Genomic DNA, 12,200 nt, shown 5'->3' on the forward strand with positions numbered 1-12,200 from the left:
AGTTGTTCTAGAATTAAACTATCGCTTATTGTTTGAAAAGCAACTATGCTCACCAAGATGACATCAATGCTTACATCAGCATTGATTCCCAGGCAGTTGACCCTGGTTCGATCCCTGGCCAACTCAATATTTGAGGGCTTAAACTAGAATTGCTTTGGTATTGCAGATTAACCCTACTAAGTTTTCAGCAACAAAAAGAGTAGAAAACCATCTTTGTTAGATGAGAAAGGTGAACAAGCTAAGAAATATTCTCTTTACTTTTTTCTCATTTTGGTGGTTGCTAAACTGTAAGAAGAAAGTTTAATGAGAATAACGAAACACCAAATGAGAAAAACAAGCAATGCGTTGGCCGGGAATCGAACCCGGGTCAACTGCTTGGAAGGCAGCTATGCTCACCACTATACCACCAACGCTTACGGCAACTTGTTGTGTTTTTACATTTTCTGCAATAACACTACAAAAATTGTCCGCAAAAAGTTTTTCGTGTTAGTAAAAAAAAAAAATACCCTTAATTGTTGCCTTGGCCGGGAATCGAACCCGGGTCCATTTGGTGGTCCAGGACCACCAACGTATGAGTCCATTTGCTCAACTTTGGTTTTGTCAGTGAAAGTTACTAATGTGTTAACTAAAAAAAAGAAAGGACCGAAAATGTTGGGAAAGAGACAATTGCTAAAAAAATTTAGAAAAAGGCAAGGCGTTGTCCAAAACTCAAAAATGAACTTTTTGAATCAAAAAAGGTAGCTAAAGTGTGACAAAGAAGAAAAATCACAGCATAAGTCTTACCGAAAAAAGTTATAAAGATTAAAAACACCACTAAACGCAAAATACAATGAGTTGTTCTAGAATTAAACTATCGCTTATTGTTTGAAAAGCAACTATGCTCACCAAGATGACATCAATGCTTACATCAGCATTGATTCCCAGGCAGTTGACCCTGGTTCGATCCCTGGCCAACTCAGTATTTGAGGGCTTAAACTAGAATTGCTTTGGTATTGCAGATTAACCCTACTAAGTTTTCAGCAACAAAAAGAGTAGAAAACCATCTTTGTTATATGGTTTAGATGAGAAAGGTGAACAAGCTAAGAAATATTCTCTTTACTTTTTTCTCATTTTGGTGGTTGCTAAACTGTAAGAAAAAAGTTTAATGAGAATAACGAAACACCAAATGAGAAAAACAAGCAATGCGTTGGCCGGGAATCGAACCCAGGTCAACTGCTTGGAAGGCAGATATGCTCACCACTATACCACCAACGCTTACGGCAACTTGTTGTGTTTTTACATTTTCTGCAATAACACTACAAAAATTGTCCGCAAAAAGTTTTTCGTGTTAGTAAAAAAAAAAAATACCCTTAATTGTTGCCTTGGCCGGGAATCGAACCCGGGTCCATTTGGTGGTCCAGGACCACCAACGTATGAGTCCATTTGCTCAACTTTGGTTTTGTCAGTGAAAGTTACTAATGTGTTAACTAAAAAAAAGAAAGGACCGAAAATGTTGGGAAAGAGACAATTGCTAAAAAAATTTAGAAAAAGGCAAGGCGTTGTCCAAAACTCAAAAATGAACTTTTTGAATCAAAAAAGGTAGCTAAAGTGTGACAAAGAAGAAAAATCACAGCATAAGTCTTACCGAAAAAAGTTATAAAGATTAAAAACACCACTAAACGCAAAATACAATGAGTTGTTCTAGAATTAAACTATCGCTTATTGTTTGAAAAGCAACTATGCTCACCAAGATGACATCAATGCTTACATCAGCATTGATTCCCAGGCAGTTGACCCTGGTTCGATCCCTGGCCAACTCAGTATTTGAGGGCTTAAACTAGAATTGCTTTGGTATTGCAGATTAACCCTACTAAGTTTTCAGCAACAAAAAGAGTAGAAAACCATCTTTGTTATATGGTTTAGATGAGAAAGGTGAACAAGCTAAGAAATATTCTCTTTACTTTTTCCTCATTTTGGTGGTTGCTAAACTGTAAGAAGAAAGTTTAATGAGAATAACGAAACACCAAATGAGAAAAACAAGCAATGCGTTGGCCGGGAATCGAACCCGGGTCAACTGCTTGGAAGGCAGCTATGCTCACCACTATACCACCAACGCTTACGGCAACTTGTTGTGTTTTTACATTTTCTGCAATAACACTACAAAAATTGTCCGCAAAAAGTTTTTCGTGTTAGTAAAAAAAAAAAATACCCTTAATTGTTGCCTTGGCCGGGAATCGAACCCGGGTCCATTTGGTGGTCCAGGACCACCAACGTATGAGTCCATTTGCTCAACTTTGGTTTTGTCAGTGAAAGTTACTAATGTGTTAACTAAAAAAAAGAAAGGACCGAAAATGTTGGGAAAGAGACAATTGCTAAAAAAATTTAGAAAAAGGCAAGGCGTTGTCCAAAACTCAAAAATGAACTTTTTGAATCAAAAAAGGTAGCTAAAGTGTGACAAAGAAGAAAAATCACAGCATAAGTCTTACCGAAAAAAGTTATAAAGATTAAAAACACCACTAAACGCAAAATACAATGAGTTGTTCTAGAATTAAACTATCGCTTATTGTTTGAAAAGCAACTATGCTCACCAAGATGACATCAATGCTTACATCAGCATTGATTCCCAGGCAGTTGACCCTGGTTCGATCCCTGGCCTACTCAGTATTTGAGGGCTTAAACTAGAATTGCTTTGGTATTGCAGATTAACCCTACTAAGTTTTCAGCAACAAAAAGAGTAGAAAACCATCTTTGTTATATGGTTTAGATGAGAAAGGTGAACAAGCTAAGAAATATTCTCTTTACTTTTTTCTCATTTTGGTGGTTGCTAAACTGTAAGAAGAAAGTTTAATGAGAATAACGAAACACCAAATGAGAAAAACAAGCAATGCGTTGGCCGGGAATCGAACCCGGGTCAACTGCTTGGAAGGCAGCTATGCTCACCACTATACCACCAACGCTTACGGCAACTTGTTGTGTTTTTACATTTTCTGCAATAACACTACAAAAATTGTCCGCAAAAAGTTTTTCGTGTTAGTAAAAAAAAAAAATACCCTTAATTGTTGCCTTGGCCGGGAATCGAACCCGGGTCCATTTGGTGGTCCAGGACCACCAACGTATGAGTCCATTTGCTCAACTTTTGTTTTGTCAGTGAAAGTTACTAATGTGTTAACTAAAAAAAAGAAAGGACCGAAAATGTTGGGAAAGAGACAATTGCTAAAAAAATTTAGAAAAAGGCAAGGCGTTGTCCAAAACTCAAAAATGAACTTTTTGAATCAAAAAAGGTAGCTAAAGTGTGACAAAGAAGAAAAATCACAGCATAAGTCTTACCGAAAAAAGTTATAAAGATTAAAAACACCACTAAACGCAAAATACAATGAGTTGTTCTAGAATTAAACTATCGCTTATTGTTTGAAAAGCAACTATGCTCACCAAGATGACATCAATGCTTACATCAGCATTGATTCCCAGGCAGTTGACCCTGGTTCGATCCCTGGCCAACTCAGTATTTGAGGGCTTAAACTAGAATTGCTTTGGTATTGCAGATTAACCCTACTAAGTTTTCAGCAACAAAAAGAGTAGAAAACCATCTTTGTTATATGGTTTAGATGAGAAAGGTGAACAAGCTAAGAAATATTCTCTTTACTTTTTTCTCATTTTGGTGGTTGCTAAACTGTAAGAAGAAAGTTTAATGAGAATACGAAACACCAAATGAGAAAAACAAGCAATGCGTTGGCCGGGAATCGAACCCGGGTCAACTGCTTGGAAGGCAGCTATGCTCACCACTATACCACCAACACTTACGGCAACTTGTTGTGTTTTTACATTTTCTGCAATAACACTACAAAAATTGTCCGCAAAAAGTTTTTCGTGTTAGTAAAAAAAAAAAATACCCTTAATTGTTGCCTTGGCCGGGAATCGAACCCGGGTCCATTTGGTGGTCCAGGACCACCAACGTATGAGTCCATTTGCTCAACTTTGGTTTTGTCAGTGAAAGTTACTAATGTGTTAACTAAAAAAAAGAAAGGACCGAAAATGTTGGGAAAGAGACAATTGCTAAAAAAATTTAGAAAAAGGCAAGGCGTTGTCCAAAACTCAAAAATGAACTTTTTGAATCAAAAAAGGTAGCTAAAGTGTGACAAAGAAGAAAAATCACAGCATAAGTCTTACCGAAAAAAGTTATAAAGATTAAAAACACCACTAAACGCAAAATACAATGAGTTGTTCTAGAATTAAACTATCGCTTATTGTTTGAAAAGCAACTATGCTCACCAAGATGACATCAATGCTTACATCAGCATTGATTCCCAGGCAGTTGACCCTGGTTCGATCCCTGGCCAACTCAGTATTTGAGGGCTTAAACTAGAATTGCTTTGGTATTGCAGATTAACCCTACTAAGTTTTCAGCAACAAAAAGAGTAGAAAACCATCTTTGTTATATGGTTTAGATGAGAAAGGTGAACAAGCTAAGAAATATTCTCTTTACTTTTTTCTCATTTTGGTGGTTGCTAAACTGTAAGAAGAAAGTTTAATGAGAATAACGAAACACCAAATGAGAAAAACAAGCAATGCGTTGGCCGGGAATCGAACCCGGGTCAACTGCTTGGAAGGCAGCTATGCTCACCACTATACCACCAACGCTTACGGCAACTTGTTGTGTTTTTACATTTTCTGCAATAACACTACAAAAATTGTCCGCAAAAAGTTTTTCATGTTAGTAAAAAAAAAAAATACCCTTAATTGTTGCCTTGGCCGGGAATCGAACCCGGGTCCATTTGGTGGTCCAGGACCACCAACGTATGAGTCCATTTGCTCAACTTTGGTTTTGTCTGTGAAAGTTACTAATGTGTTAACTAAAAAAAAGAAAGGACCGAAAATGTTGGGAAAGAGACAATTGCTAAAAAAATTTAGAAAAAGGCAAGGCGTTGTCCAAAACTCAAAAATGAACTTTTTGAATCAAAAAAGGTAGCTAAAGTGTGACAAAGAAGAAAAATCACAGCATAAGTCTTACCGAAAAAAGTTATAAAGATTAAAAACACCACTAAACGCAAAATACAATGAGTTGTTCTAGAATTAAACTATCGCTTATTGTTTGAAAAGCAACTATGCTCACCAAGATGACATCAATGCTTACATCAGCATTGATTCCCAGGCAGTTGACCCTGGTTCGATCCCTGGCCAACTCAGTATTTGAGGGCTTAAACTAGAATTGCTTTGGTATTGCAGATTAACCCTACTAAGTTTTCAGCAACAAAAAGAGTAGAAAACCATCTTTGTTATATGGTTTAGATGAGAAAGGTGAACAAGCTAAGAAATATTCTCTTTACTTTTTTCTCATTTTGGTGGTTGCTAAACTGTAAGAAGAAAGTTTAATGAGAATAACGAAACACCAAATGAGAAAAACAAGCAATGCGTTGGCCGGGAATCGAACCCGGGTCAACTGCTTGGAAGGCAGCTATGCTCACCACTATACCACCAACGCTTACGGCAACTTGTTGTGTTTTTACATTTTCTGCAATAACACTACAAAAATTGTCCGCAAAAAGTTTTTCGTGTTAGTAAAAAAAAAAAAATACCCTTAATTTGCTCAACTTTGGTTTTGTCGGTGAAAGTTACTAATGTGTTAACTAAAAAAAAGAAAGGACCGAAAATGTTGGGAAAGAGACAATTGCTAAAAAAATTTAGAAAAAGGCAAGGCGTTGTCCAAAACTCAAAAATGAACTTTTTGAATCAAAAAAGGTAGCTAAAGTGTGACAAAGAAGAAAAATCACAGCATAAGTCTTACCGAAAAAAGTTATAAAGATTAAAAACACCACTAAACGCAAAATACAATGAGTTGTTCTAGAATTAAACTATCGCTTATTGTTTGAAAAGCAACTATGCTCACCAAGATGACATCAATGCTTACATCAGCATTGATTCCCAGGCAGTTGACCCTGGTTCGATCCCTGGCCAACTCAGTATTTGAGGGCTTAAACTAGAATTGCTTTGGTATTGCAGATTAACCCTACTAAGTTTTCAGCAACAAAAAGAGTAGAAAACCATCTTTGTTATATGGTTTAGATGAGAAAGGTGAACAAGCTAAGAAATATTCTCTTTACTTTTTTCTCATTTTGGTGGTTGCTAAACTGTAAGAAGAAAGTTTAATGAGAATAACGAAACACCAAATGAGAAAAACAAGCAATGCGTTGGCCGGGAATCGAACCCGGGTCAACTGCTTGGAAGGCAGCTATGCTCACCACTATACCACCAACGCTTACGGCAACTTGTTGTGTTTTTACATTTTCTGCAATAACACTACAAAAATTGTCCACAAAAAGTTTTTCGTGTTAGTAAAAAAAAAAAATACCCTTAATTGTTGCCTTGGCCGGGAATCGAACCCGGGTCCATTTGGTGGTCCAGGACCACCAACGTATGAGTCCATTTGCTCAACTTTGGTTTTGTCAGTGAAAGTTACTAATGTGTTAACTAAAAAAAAGAAAGGACCGAAAATGTTGGGAAAGAGACAATTGCTAAAAAAATTTAGAAAAAGGCAAGGCGTTGTCCAAAACTCAAAAATGAACTTTTTGAATCAAAAAAGGTAGCTAAAGTGTGACAAAGAAGAAAAATCACAGCATAAGTCTGACCGAAAAAAGTTATAAAGATTAAAAACACCACTAAACGCAAAATACAATGAGTTGTTCTAGAATTAAACTATCGCTTATTGTTTGAAAAGCAACTATGCTCACCAAGATGACATCAATGCTTACATCAGCATTGATTCCCAGGCAGTTGACCCTGGTTCGATCCCTGGCCAACTCAATATTTGAGGGCTTAAACTAGAATTGCTTTGGTATTGCAGATTAACCCTACTAAGTTTTCAGCAACAAAAAGAGTAGAAAACCATCTTTGTTATATGGTTTAGATGAGAAAGGTGAACAAGCTAAGAAATATTCTCTTTACTTTTTTCTCATTTTGGTGGTTGCTAAACTGTAAGAAGAAAGTTTAATGAGAATAACGAAACACCAAATGAGAAAAACAAGCAATGCGTTGGCCGGGAATCGAACCCGGGTCAACTGCTTGGAAGGCAGCTATGCTCACCACTATACCACCAACGCTTACGGCAACTTGTTGTGTTTTTACATTTTCTGCAATAACACTACAAAAATTGTCCGCAAAAAGTTTTTCGTGTTAGTAAAAAAAAAAAATACCCTTAATTGTTGCCTTGGCCGGGAATCGAACCCGGGTCCATTTGGTGGTCCAGGACCACCAACGTATGAGTCCATTTGCTCAACTTTGGTTTCGTCAGTGAAAGTTACTAATGTGTTAACTAAAAAAAAGAAAGGACCGAAAATGTTGGGAAAGAGACAATTGCTAAAAAAATTTAGAAAAAGGCAAGGCGTTGTCCAAAACTCAAAAATGAACTTTTTGAATCAAAAAAGGTAGCTAAAGTGTGACAAAGAAGAAAAATCACAGCATAAGTCTTACCGAAAAAAGTTATAAAGATTAAAAACACCACTAAACGCAAAATACAATGAGTTGTTCTAGAATTAAACTATCGCTTATTGTTTTTTAAAGCAACTATGCTCACCAAGATGACATCAATGCTTACATCAGCATTGATTCCCAGGCAGTTGACCCTGGTTCGATCCCTGGCCAACTCAGTATTTGAGGGCTTAAACTAGAATTGCTTTGGTATTGCAGATTAACCCTACTAAGTTTTCAGCAACAAAAAGAGTAGAAAACCATCTTTGTTATATGGTTTAGATGAGAAAGGTGAACAAGCTAAGAAATATTCTCTTTACTTTTTTCTCATTTTGGTGGTTGCTAAACTGTAAGAAGAAAGTTTAATGAGAATAACGAAACACCAAATGAGAAAAACAAGCAATGCGTTGGCCGGGAATCGAACCCGGGTCAACTGCTTAGAAGGCAGCTATGCTCACCACTATACCACCAACGCTTACGGCAACTTGTTGTGTTTTTACATTTTCTGCAATAACACTACAAAAATTGTCCGCAAAAAGTTTTTCGTGTTAGTACAAAAAAAAAATACCCTTAATTGTTGCCTTGGCCGGGAATCGAACCCGGGTCCATTTGGTGGTCCAGGACCACCAACGTATGAGTCCATTTGCTCAACTTTGGTTTTGTCAGTGAAAGTTACTAATGTGTTAACTAAAAAAAAGAAAGGACCGAAAATGTTGGGAAAGAGACAATTGCTAAAAAAATTTAGAAAAAGGCAAGGCGTTGTCCAAAACTCAAAAATGAACTTTTTGAATCAAAAAAGGTAGCTAAAGTGTGACAAAGAAGAAAAATCACAGCATAAGTCTTACCGAAAAAAGTTATAAAGATTAAAAACACCACTAAACGCAAAATACAATGAGTTGTTCTAGAATTAAACTATCGCTTATTGTTTGAAAAGCAACTATGCTCACCAAGATGACATCAATGCTTACATCAGCATTGATTCCCAGGCAGTTGACCCTGGTTCGATCCCTGGCCAACTCAATATTTGAGGGCTTAAACTAGAATTGCTTTGGTATTGCAGATTAACCCTACTAAGTTTTCAGCAACAAAAAGAGTAGAAAACCATCTTTGTTATATGGTTTAGATGAGAAAGGTGAACAAGCTAAGAAATATTCTCTTTACTTTTTTCTCATTTTGGTGGTTGCTAAACTGTAAGAAGAAAGTTTGATGAGAATAACGAAACACCAAATGAGAAAAACAAGCAATGCGTTGGCCGGGAATCGAACCCGGGTCAACTGCTTGGAAGGCAGCTATGCTCACCACTATACCACCAACGCTTACGGCAACTTGTTGTGTTTTTACATTTTCTGCAATAACACTACAAAAATTGTCCGCAAAAAGTTTTTCGTGTTAGTAAAAAAAAAAAATACCCTTAATTGTTGCCTTGGCCGGGAATCGAACCCGGGTCCATTTGGTGGTCCAGGACCACCAACGTATGAGTCCATTTGCTCAACTTTGGTTTTGTCAGTGAAAGTTACTAATGTGTTAACTAAAAAAAAGAAAGGACCGAAAATGTTGGGAAAGAGACAATTGCTAAAAAAATTTAGAAAAAGGCAAGGCGTTGTCCAAAACTCAAAAATGAACTTTTTGAATCAAAAAAGGTAGCTAAAGTGTGACAAAGAAGAAAAATCACAGCATAAGTCTTACCGAAAAAAGTTATAAAGATTAAAAACACCACTAAACGCAAAATACAATGAGTTGTTCTAGAATTAAACTATCGCTTATTGTTTGAAAAGCAACTATGCTCACCAAGATGACATCAATGCTTACATCAGCATTGATTCCCAGGCAGTTGACCCTGGTTCGATCCCTGGCCAACTCAATATTTGAGGGCTTAAACTAGAATTGCTTTGGTATTGCAGATTAACCCTACTAAGTTTTCAGCAACAAAAAGAGTAGAAAACCATCTTTGTTATATGGTTTAGATGAGAAAGGTGAACAAGCTAAGAAATATTCTCTTTACTTTTTTCTCATTTTGGTGGTTGCTAAACTGTAAGAAGAAAGTTTGATGAGAATAACGAAACACCAAATGAGAAAAACAAGCAATGCGTTGGCCGGGAATCGAACCCGGGTCAACTGCTTGGAAGGCAGGTATGCTCACCACTATACCACCAACGCTTACGGCAACTTGTTGTGTTTTTACATTTTCTGCAATAACACTACAAAAATTGTCCGCAAAAAGTTTTTCGTGTTAGTAAAAAAAAAAAAATACCCTTAATTGTTGCCTTGGCCGGGAATCGAACCCGGGTCAACTGCTTGGGAAGCAGCTATGCTCACCACTATACCACCAACGCATGAGTGCATTTGCTCAACTTTGGTTTTGTCAGTGAAAGTTACTAATGTGTTAACTAAAAAAAAGAAAGGACCGAAAATGTTGGGAAAGAGACAATTGCTAAAAAAATTTAGAAAAAGGCAAGGCGTTGTCCAAAACTCAAAAATGAACTTTTTGAATCAAAAAAGGTAGCTAAAGTGTGACAAAGAAGAAAAATCACAGCATAAGTCTTACCGAAAAAAGTTATAAAGATTAAAAACACCACTAAACGCAAAATACAATGAGTTGTTCTAGAATTAAACTATCGCTTATTGTTTGAAAAGCAACTATGCTCACCAAGATGACATCAATGCTTACATCAGCATTGATTCCCAGGCAGTTGACCCTGGTTCGATCCCTGGCCAACTCAGTATTTGAGGGCTTAAACTAGAATTGCTTTGGTATTGCAGATTAACCCTACTAAGTTTTCAGCAACAAAAAGAGTAGAAAACCATCTTTGTTATATGGTTTAGATGAGAAAGGTGAACAAGCTAAGAAATATTCTCTTTACTTTTTTCTCATTTTGGTGGTTGCTAAACTGTAAGAAGAAAGTTTAATGAGAATAACGAAACACCAAATGAGAAAAACAAGCAATGCGTTGGCCGGGAATCGAACCCGGGTCAACTGCTTGGAAGGCAGCTATGCTCACCACTATACCACCAACGCTTACGGCAACTTGTTGTGTTTTTACATTTTCTGCAATAACACTACAAAAATTGTCCGCAAAAAGTTTTTCGTGTTAGTAAAAAAAAAAAATACCCTTAATTGTTGCCTTGGCCGGGAATCGAACCCGGGTCCTTTTGGTGGTCCAGGACCACCAACGTATGAGTCCATTTGCTCAACTTTGGTTTTGTCAGTGAAAGTTACTAATGTGTTAACTAAAAAAAAGAAAGGACCGAAAATGTTGGGAAAGAGACAATTGCTAAAAAAATTTAGAAAAAGGCAAGGCGTTGTCCAAAACTCAAAAATGAACTTTTTGAATCAAAAAAGGTAGCTAAAGTGTGACAAAGAAGAAAAATCACAGCATAAGTCTTACCGAAAAAAGTTATAAAGATTAAAAACACCACTAAACGCAAAATACAATGAGTTGTTCTAGAATTAAACTATCGCTTATTGTTTGAAAAGCAACTATGCTCACCAAGATGACATCAATGCTTACATCAGCATTGATTCCCAGGCAGTTGACCCTGGTTCGATCCCTGGCCAACTCAGTATTTGAGGGCTTAAACTAGAATTGCTTTGGTATTGCAGATTAACCCTACTAAGTTTTCAGCAACAAAAAGAGTAGAAAACCATCTTTGTTATATGGTTTAGATGAGAAAGGTGAACAAGCTAAGAAATATTCTCTTTACTTTTTTCTCATTTTGGTGGTTGCTAAACTGTAAGAAGAAAGTTTAATGAGAATAACGAAACACCAAATGAGAAAAACAAGCAATGCGTTGGCCGGGAATCGAACCCGGGTCAACTGCTTGGAAGGCAGCTATGCTCACCACTATACCACCAACGCTTACGGCAACTTGTTGTGTTTTTACATTTTCTGCAATAACACTACAAAAATTGTCCGCAAAAAGTTTTTCGTGTTAGTAAAAAAAAAAAATACCCTTAATTGTTGCCTTGGCCGGGAATCGAACCCGGGTCCATTTGGTGGTCCAGGACCACCAACGTATGAGTCCATTTGCTCAACTTTGGTTTTGTCAGTGAAAGTTACTAATGTGTTAACTAAAAAAAAGAAAGGACCGAAAATGTTGGGAAAGAGACAATTGCTAAAAAAATTTAGAAAAAGGCAAGGCGTTGTCCAAAACTCAAAAATGAACTTTTTGAATCAAAAAAGGTAGCTAAAGTGTGACAAAGAAGAAAAATCACAGCATAAGTCTTACCGAAAAAAGTTATAAAGATTAAAAACACCACTAAACGCAAAATACAATGAGTTGTTCTAGAATTAAACTATCGCTTATTGTTTGAAAAGCAACTATGCTCACCAAGATGACATCAATGCTTACATCAGCATTGATTCCCAGGCAGTTGACCCTGGTTCGATCCCTGGCCAACTCAATATTTGAGGGCTTAAACTAGAATTGCTTTGGTATTGCAGATTAACCCTACTAAGTTTTCAGCAACAAAAAGAGTAGAAAACCATCTTTGTTATATGGTTTAGATGAGAAAGGTGAACAAGCTAAGAAATATTCTCTTTACTTTTTTCTCATTTTGGTGGTTGCTAAACTGTAAGAAGAAAGTTTGATGAGAATAACGAAACACCAAATGAGAAAAACAAGCAATGCGTTGGCCGGGAATCGAACCCGGGTCAACTGCTTGGAAGGCAGCTATGCTCACCACTATACCACCAACGCTTACGGCAACTTGTTGTGTTTTTACATTTTCTGCAATAACACTACAAAAATTGTCCGCAAAA

The 12,200-nt window shown here is 36.8% G+C and overlaps 16 non-coding genes across 16 annotated transcripts; all 16 read right to left on the reverse strand.

Moving 5' to 3' along the window:
• Positions 1–341: 341 nt before the first annotated feature.
• TRNAG-UCC (transfer RNA glycine (anticodon UCC)) lies at positions 342–413 on the reverse strand. Its single transcript has one exon. It is a non-coding gene; the product is annotated as a tRNA-Gly (tRNA).
• Positions 414–1,182: 769 nt separating this feature from the next.
• On the reverse strand, positions 1,183–1,254 carry TRNAG-UCC (transfer RNA glycine (anticodon UCC)). The gene has a single exon. It is a non-coding gene; the product is annotated as a tRNA-Gly (tRNA).
• Positions 1,255–2,023: 769 nt separating this feature from the next.
• TRNAG-UCC (transfer RNA glycine (anticodon UCC)) lies at positions 2,024–2,095 on the reverse strand. The gene has a single exon. It is a non-coding gene; the product is annotated as a tRNA-Gly (tRNA).
• Positions 2,096–2,864: 769 nt separating this feature from the next.
• Positions 2,865–2,936, reverse strand: TRNAG-UCC (transfer RNA glycine (anticodon UCC)). The gene has a single exon. It is a non-coding gene; the product is annotated as a tRNA-Gly (tRNA).
• A 768-nt stretch (positions 2,937–3,704) lies between these two features.
• Positions 3,705–3,776, reverse strand: TRNAG-UCC (transfer RNA glycine (anticodon UCC)). Its single transcript has one exon. It is a non-coding gene; the product is annotated as a tRNA-Gly (tRNA).
• Positions 3,777–4,545: 769 nt separating this feature from the next.
• Positions 4,546–4,617, reverse strand: TRNAG-UCC (transfer RNA glycine (anticodon UCC)). The gene has a single exon. It is a non-coding gene; the product is annotated as a tRNA-Gly (tRNA).
• A 769-nt stretch (positions 4,618–5,386) lies between these two features.
• TRNAG-UCC (transfer RNA glycine (anticodon UCC)) lies at positions 5,387–5,458 on the reverse strand. The gene has a single exon. It is a non-coding gene; the product is annotated as a tRNA-Gly (tRNA).
• A 702-nt stretch (positions 5,459–6,160) lies between these two features.
• Positions 6,161–6,232, reverse strand: TRNAG-UCC (transfer RNA glycine (anticodon UCC)). The gene has a single exon. It is a non-coding gene; the product is annotated as a tRNA-Gly (tRNA).
• A 769-nt stretch (positions 6,233–7,001) lies between these two features.
• TRNAG-UCC (transfer RNA glycine (anticodon UCC)) lies at positions 7,002–7,073 on the reverse strand. Its single transcript has one exon. It is a non-coding gene; the product is annotated as a tRNA-Gly (tRNA).
• A 770-nt stretch (positions 7,074–7,843) lies between these two features.
• Positions 7,844–7,915, reverse strand: TRNAR-UCU (transfer RNA arginine (anticodon UCU)). The gene has a single exon. It is a non-coding gene; the product is annotated as a tRNA-Arg (tRNA).
• A 769-nt stretch (positions 7,916–8,684) lies between these two features.
• TRNAG-UCC (transfer RNA glycine (anticodon UCC)) lies at positions 8,685–8,756 on the reverse strand. The gene has a single exon. It is a non-coding gene; the product is annotated as a tRNA-Gly (tRNA).
• A 769-nt stretch (positions 8,757–9,525) lies between these two features.
• On the reverse strand, positions 9,526–9,597 carry TRNAG-UCC (transfer RNA glycine (anticodon UCC)). Its single transcript has one exon. It is a non-coding gene; the product is annotated as a tRNA-Gly (tRNA).
• A 104-nt stretch (positions 9,598–9,701) lies between these two features.
• Positions 9,702–9,773, reverse strand: TRNAG-CCC (transfer RNA glycine (anticodon CCC)). Its single transcript has one exon. It is a non-coding gene; the product is annotated as a tRNA-Gly (tRNA).
• A 611-nt stretch (positions 9,774–10,384) lies between these two features.
• Positions 10,385–10,456, reverse strand: TRNAG-UCC (transfer RNA glycine (anticodon UCC)). The gene has a single exon. It is a non-coding gene; the product is annotated as a tRNA-Gly (tRNA).
• Positions 10,457–11,225: 769 nt separating this feature from the next.
• On the reverse strand, positions 11,226–11,297 carry TRNAG-UCC (transfer RNA glycine (anticodon UCC)). The gene has a single exon. It is a non-coding gene; the product is annotated as a tRNA-Gly (tRNA).
• A 769-nt stretch (positions 11,298–12,066) lies between these two features.
• TRNAG-UCC (transfer RNA glycine (anticodon UCC)) lies at positions 12,067–12,138 on the reverse strand. Its single transcript has one exon. It is a non-coding gene; the product is annotated as a tRNA-Gly (tRNA).
• Between the last annotated feature and the right edge of the window lie 62 nt (positions 12,139–12,200).

Source organism: Dendrobates tinctorius, unplaced genomic scaffold, assembly GCF_039654945.1.
Source record: "Dendrobates tinctorius isolate UK_male_01 unplaced genomic scaffold, ASM3965494v1 ptg000251l, whole genome shotgun sequence".
NCBI classification, from domain to species: domain Eukaryota; kingdom Metazoa; phylum Chordata; class Amphibia; order Anura; family Dendrobatidae; genus Dendrobates; species Dendrobates tinctorius.